Source organism: Chiloscyllium plagiosum, chromosome 14 (assembly GCF_004010195.1).
Source record: "Chiloscyllium plagiosum isolate BGI_BamShark_2017 chromosome 14, ASM401019v2, whole genome shotgun sequence".
Lineage (NCBI taxonomy): Eukaryota > Metazoa > Chordata > Chondrichthyes > Orectolobiformes > Hemiscylliidae > Chiloscyllium > Chiloscyllium plagiosum.
The window spans coordinates 40,588,860-40,596,168 of record NC_057723.1 but is presented as its reverse complement, the minus strand read 5'-3'; positions in this window follow the sequence as shown (position 1 = coordinate 40,596,168).

Genomic DNA, 7,309 nt, shown 5'->3' with positions numbered 1-7,309 from the left:
GAAATACATTTGCTGTGAAAACATTCATTGGGACTACGTCATGCATAAATTGCCTCGTGCAATAGCGACAGGACATGCAAAGTAATTTATTGGTTGTGAAACGCTGTGAAATAATCTGATGTGAAAGACATGGTAATAGAATTCCATGATTTTCTTTCCATGCAAAAATTATGTTTTGACTTCTGTTTTCAAAATATTGTCACTTGTAATGCAGATCTTGCAGGTTGATTTATTTTTGTTGAAATACCCACAGCTTTTCACAATCTCTCCCATCTGCTTTCTGAAATTTCACGGTATTTAGTTCAGTACTACATTATTTAACTTTACACAGGTTGAATGGTGAGGTACATTTTTTCCAGAAAATTGCATTTATTGAATTGATCTTTTAGGCCTTATGATGAGGGTTAATTAATATTTTAACTCTAGAGGAATTTTAATTCAAATCTTTGATTGTTAAAAAGGTCCCCTAGCAAACTGTTGGAAGATGAAACTCTTCGGAAATGTACTGTGTTCTTTTTTTTTAGTGGAAGGGCATCATATTCCAAGATTGCCAAGCAATTTTTCCCTGACAACGAATGCCTACAACAAAGGTCTAAGCATTTTGTCATTATACTTTTTTCCTTCCTTTTCATGATAGTAGTTTCTTCCTCTCAGTTTTATCCTCTCTGAGTTTACTGTGATGAAAGTATAACAAACTGGTGTTGTGAAGTAAATGTGAGAAACAACATTTTTATGAGTCTCGAAAAGTTGCTATTGAAGTTTAGAAAAGTAAATCGTCATCTTGGATGACAGGTGATGATAACTTTTATTTGAGGAACCGTGTTAAATCCTAATTTAGTGTTGACATAATTTATTTCCCATAAATGGTAAGGAAAATATAAAACCAAGGCTTTTTGCATTCTTCAAAAACCACCTGTTGTGGTCTGCTCGTAACAGTCACTTGCTGAAGTTTCTTTTCCATGTGTGGGCAATACAGTGTTTCCATGTGTGGGCAATACAGTGTTCCTACATATAGACCAAGTTATAATCCAACAGGTTTATTTGAAACCACAAGTTTTCAGAAATCTTCACCTGATGAAGGTGCAGCACTCCAAAAGCTTGTGATTTCAAATAAATTTGTTGGACCATAACGTGGTGTCATGTGACTTCTGACCTTATCCACCCCTGTCCAAAACCTGCACATCAATCCTACATAATTACTGATTATTCACAGTGGTCAAGCCCTCATTGACATTTTACTAAATTGACAGGTTTTTCAGCCTTACTTCCCACAAGAATTTACCGAAGCTTAACAGTGAAGTGTAAAACAGAGATTCATAAAACAAAGTTGGAGGGGACAGCATTTATGTAATATTTTGGGGAGGCGGGGAGTGGGTATAGTCTGCTGGTGGAGAAAAGATGTTGATAGTTCATTTTAAGTGATCAGAATGTGAGAATAGGAAAATAATGGTGTGTCTTCTACCAGACTTGAAAGGTCATCCAAGGATCTAAACAGTATTTCACCTGTATCTCCTCCTATTGTTGTGATCCCCAGCATTTGATGTTTTCATCTCAATATTAAATTTCTGATTCTTGATTTCAAATCCCTCCTTAGTTTCTGCCCTACCTATACTGTTTCTTCCACCTGCACAAAGCTCTAAGATATTTGTGTTCATCTCACTGACTCTTGAACAATACGGTAGCACAGTGGTTAGCACTGCTGCCTCACAGCACCAGAGACCTGGGTTCAATTCCCGACTCAGGCGATTGACTGTGTGGAGTTTGCACATTCTCCCCGCGTCTGCGTGGGTTTCCTCCGGGTGCTCCGGTTTCCTCCCACAGTCCAAAGATGTGCGGGTCAGGTGAATTGGCTATGCTAAATTGCCCGTAGTGTTAGGTAAAGGGGTAAATATAGGGGAATGGGTGGGTTGCGCTTCGGCAGGTCGGTGTGGACCTTGTTGGGCCGAAGGGCCTGTTTCCACACTGTAAGTAATCTAATTCCTGACACACTTTGGAGATACCAGCTCGGTTATTTTATCTGTTGTGCTCAGATTGGCTGACACAGGCAGGCAACATTTATCATTCTAATAGTACAATATCGATATTAACACTGATTGAGATTCTGCTGCTGTAGTTTTCAAATTATCAAATTACAACTACAAATTTCTTGCAATTTAATTAACCAAAGATAAAGTTAAACCACTGTAGTCATACAGAAACTGCTGGTTGGTATCTACAGAGTGACAATTGCATCCAGCTGACTGAGCATTGATAGAGTTTGCACTGAGGTCATGGATAGACTGTCTGCATATATGATTAAACTTGTGGCAAGCTCTACTCATTGGATTGTTAGTTTGTAATGTTAGAAGCTTACAGATGGGATTATTCAGTTCCTATTCATATTCGAAATGTTCCAAAGTAAATTTATAAAATTCTAATAATCACTAATAGATTACTTCAAAACTTTTAAAATGTAGTTTATTACTGGATTAGAATTATACTAAACTTTTGCAAAATCTCAAAGGATAATTTAAATGTCAGTGTGCTCCAAAATCTTGCTTTTATGAGAAGCAACAGAGGAAATGCACTAAAAGTTTAAGCTTACACAACTATAATTCGTAGCTAGATGGCACTTTCAATGGAATAAAATGTCCCAAGAGGCTTCCACAGATATGTTATGAAGGAAAAGAGTCATACAACATGCAAACATACCCTTTGATCCAACTCGTCCATGCTGACCAGGTTTTCCAAACTAAACTAGGGCCATTTGCCTCCATTTGCCCTTTTCCCCATGTACCTGTCTAAATGTCTTTTAAATGTTGTAACTGTACCTGCATCTACCACTTCCTCAGGCAGTTCATTTCATAAACGCATCACCCACTGTGTGAAAAAGTTGCTCCTCATGTCCCTTTTCAATCTTTCCCTCTCACCTTTACCCTTTAGTTTTGAACTCCCTTACCCGGGGAACAAACCTTTGCAATTTACCTTATTTATGATTTTATAAACCTCTAAAAGATCATCCGTCAACCTTTTTTGCTTCAGTGAAGAAAGTCCCAGCCTATTCAGCCTCTCGTTATAACTCAAACCCTCCAGTTCTGGAAACATCCTTGTAAATAAAATCTGACAACAGAGAGATACTTAGGGCAGATGAAAGGAGTTAAGAATTAAGAGCACCTGAAAGCAGGAAAGAGAGGCAAAAAGGAGGTGGGGAGATTTAGGGAGGAAGTTCCAATGGGGGATCTTAGGATCTTGGAAGCTGAAGGCAAAATCACTAATAGTGCAGAAATTAAAATTAGGGAGGCTCAAGAAGCCAGAATTAAAGAAACACAAATATCTTAGAGCTTTGTGCAGGTGGAAGAAACAGTATAGATAGGGCAGAAACCATGGAGGGATTTGAAAACAAGAATCAGAAACTTAATATTGAGATGAAAACATCAAATGCTGGGGATCACAACAATAGGAGGAGGTATAGGTGCAATACTGTTTAGATCCTTGGATGACCTTTACAGTCTGGTAGAAGACACACCATTATTTTCCTATTCTCACATTCCGATCACTTAAAATGAACTATCAACATCTTTTCTCCACCAGCAGACTACACCCACTCCCCGCCTCCCCAAAATATTACATAAATGCTGTCCCCTCCACACATTACTTCAGCCCTGATGAAGAGTCATTTAGACTTGAAATGTTAGTTTTCTCTCTTTCCATGGATGCTGTCTGACCTGCTGTGATCTCCAGCATTTGGTGTTTTCAGTTTAGATTCCAGCATCTGCAGTAATGTGCTCCTGCATTTTAATGTTGCAATGTTGTTTAGCTGGAAGCCATAGTGGATCTGCAGTGACAATGATGAATAATGAATGGGGCTTCTTGTGAGTTAGGACATGGGCAGTACAGTTTTAGGTGATCACAAGTTTATGAAAGATGGAATATAAGAGTGCCATTAATTGTCAGGGATAATTCACTGGAAATCGAGTCCCACTATTCCTAGAATCATCATAAATGTGAAAATTTGATTGCCATCAGACAGCCCACTTTTACCTAAATGTCTAATTCAGGTTAAAAGAATATGCACAAGCAGACTTTTATCATTATTAAGAAAATCGCTCTTTATTCGAATCAAACACTTTTACTCAATGGTGAGAAGGAAACATGACATGCTCATTGAAAACTCTCTAACTTAACCTCATCCCCTTTTTAACCTTCTCATGTATGTACAAATAGACATACAAACAAGAAGACACAAGTATTATGGGTGGAGAAGGAACAAAGAAGCCAATGGAGCACAATTCTGGTAACAGCCCAGATTTAGGCATCAATGAAATTCTTTCTGTAATTTCTTTTGATTCCTTTGACTCCTTGATAAGGACACATAGTTGTAGATTCACTGATTCTCTTTCATTCAATGGTTTAAAATCGTAGTGACTCTGAAGGTGCTTGCCCCACCTCCCCCCCCCCGCCCCGACTCCTCCTATAACAAGGGAACTTGCAGTGATAGTGCTTTATGGGAAAATGGTGAGTGAGAACAGCTACCTGGAAATTTTCTATAACGTATCCACACAGAAGGGAGAGAGAGAGCCATCTAGACTTTCTTTTTCCTGTATTATCCAAACGCAAGCTATTGTTCAGGAACTAGTCATACAGTTGTTACTTTGCTGCACACATGCACAACTTATCCTGATTGAAAAACCAATCAAAACAGTCTCTGCAAAACTGTTGTGAACACACAGTCGTGGGGCCAATGTTTAGCATTTTGTCCCATTGGTTTGAACAAGGCAACTTTGTAAATACAACTCCCAGTGAGTTCCAGAAAATCGTTTTTAAAACTGCAACATCTTCCACAGTTTCCTTAGTTTAAAACAACATCTTTTTCCATGTTTTAGTTTTCAGTCCAAAAAAAAGTGTATTGTGGAGTCAAATCTGGAGATAATTAAAAACACAAACACAATTTTCATTACAGATGAACTGAGACAGGATTGGAGTTGAATGGTGTTATTGAAGTGAAAACAGACAATCTTACTAATGGTGTAGATATCTATTTGGAAGTTCATCTTGGGTTAAATTCAACACCAAAGTTATAATCAGCTTGGTTCAATCTCAGATAGTTGCCCTGAAGAGGGTAGCTAGGGAACAGAGTTGTGGTGGATACTGGAGAAACTGGCTTCAGTCTTCCCAGTATTAGAAGATGTTGATGCTTAACAAGGACTTGATATAGTGACAAACTGTCGAATCATTTAAAGAAGCACTGACATTGTTTTGTTTGAAGTGTCAACTGAGAAAAATGTAACTGCTTATATTTTAAATTATCATATTATTTACGACTATGCCAGCATAAAAATCATATGGAGAAAGAAATCACATGAAAAATGTAGGCACTAAAGTTGATAGAATGTTAGTTTAGATTACAGTGTGGAAACAGGCCCTTCGGCCCAACAAGTCCACACCGAACTGCTGAAGCGCAACCCACCCATACCCTTACATTTACCCATTACCTAACACTACGGGCAATTTAGCATGGCCAATTCACCTGACCTGCACATCTTTGGATTGTGGGAGGAAACCAGAGCACCCGGAGGAAACCCACGCAGACACGTGGAGAAACTCCACACAGTCAGTCGCCTGAGGCGGGAATTGAACCTGGGTCTCAGGCGCTGTGAGGCAGCAGTGCTAACCACTGTGCCACCGTAAGTAGAGGGTGAAAATATATGAGATAAAAAAAATTGTCACAACTGTTGAACCACATCTGCAGTTTACTTGGGTGTATGTCATAGAAAGGCCACATTGGTTTTGGAAGTAGAGTACCTCACATTCACTAGAATATTAATAGGGCTACAGGGGTTAAATTAGAAGGATGGATTAAGTAAACCGGAGTGGAATTTGTGTGTCAAATTCCCTGCTTCCCCAACCCTAAAAAAACTTGTCCTGAAGCCATTTTATAATTGGCGAGACATTAATTGGCTCAAGGTGAGACATCCACCCCTTCCTGAGGAGGAAATTCTGCTTTAGAGATCTGTTGGGCAATCTGATTGGCTAGCAGTGCTGTCATTTTGGCCATGTTAGGTCACTGTAGGATCCCAAAGAACCGGAGGTTATGAAGCCTAAACTCTCAGTGAAATCTACCTGCCAAAACCAAGTGACAAGTCTGAAGGGGATGGGGAACCATGTTTGAGAGGCTGGAGGATGAGTATGTTGAAGGTGTGTACAGCTTTGGGATGGGATTGAGGTGTCTCCAGTTGGCACATGGGGTATTCAAAAGAGGTTCTTTTAACAATTGCCTGACATCAGCTTACCCAGTAAAAGGTACTGGGCTACCTGATTAGGTGAGTCTCCATCTACCATAGGAAAAATAGAGGCACCATGAGGCTCAATTGACCCCAGGAATCGCTTATAGACCAATGACTCCACCACTTCTCCCCTCCCCTATGCCAGGGCAAACATTGAGGGAATGTGATAGGGAAGCATTTTATGAGACCTCCTCTAACATCATAAATATTGATGGGGGGGGGGGCTGGAAAATTTAGATCTGAGGCCTGCATTCTGTGGAATATGAAAGGCAAAGAAATCGGTGTTAGGATTTTAAAATTTTGTAAGGAATTGATAAAGTAAGTGGAGAGAAAAGAAATTCCCATTGGTCAAATCTAGGGCAGGGGAACATAATCTTAAAATCAGGCCATTTACTTTTGAAGTTGGGAATCACTTCTTCATACAAAACGTTTGAAATAGTTTAGAACAATCCTCCATTTCAGAAAAGTAAATGCTAGCTCAATTAATAAACTACATGCTGAGATTGATAGATCTTTTTGCAGCTGAAATTAAACAGATATATGGAGACAAGCTGGGTAAACTGAGTTAGGATACAGATCAGCTTTAATCTCACTGAATGCCTGAAAAGGTGTCAATGGTTAAGCAACCTTCTCCTGTTCAAATATTCAGTCTATCATCCAGTTTTATGAGCTTTTTAAGGATATCTGATCCGCTAATTGACAGATTAACATTCCTGATGAGAATTGGCTTTGTAGTGCTTAACTACAGCACCTGGCAAGAGAATACTTTTGGATCAGTGGTGCTGGAAGAGCACAGCAATTCAGGCAGCATCCGAAAAGCTTCAAAATCGACGTTTCGGGCAAAAGCCCTTCATCAGGAATAAAGGCAGAGAGCCTGAAGCGTGGAGAAATAAGCTAGAGGAGGGTGGGGGTGGGGATAGAGTAGCATAGAGTACAATAGGTCAGTGGGGGAGGAGATGAAGGTGATAGGTCAGGGAGGAGAGGGTGGAGTGGATAGGTGGAAAAGGAGCTGGGCAGGTCGGACAAGTCCGGACAAGTCAAGGGGA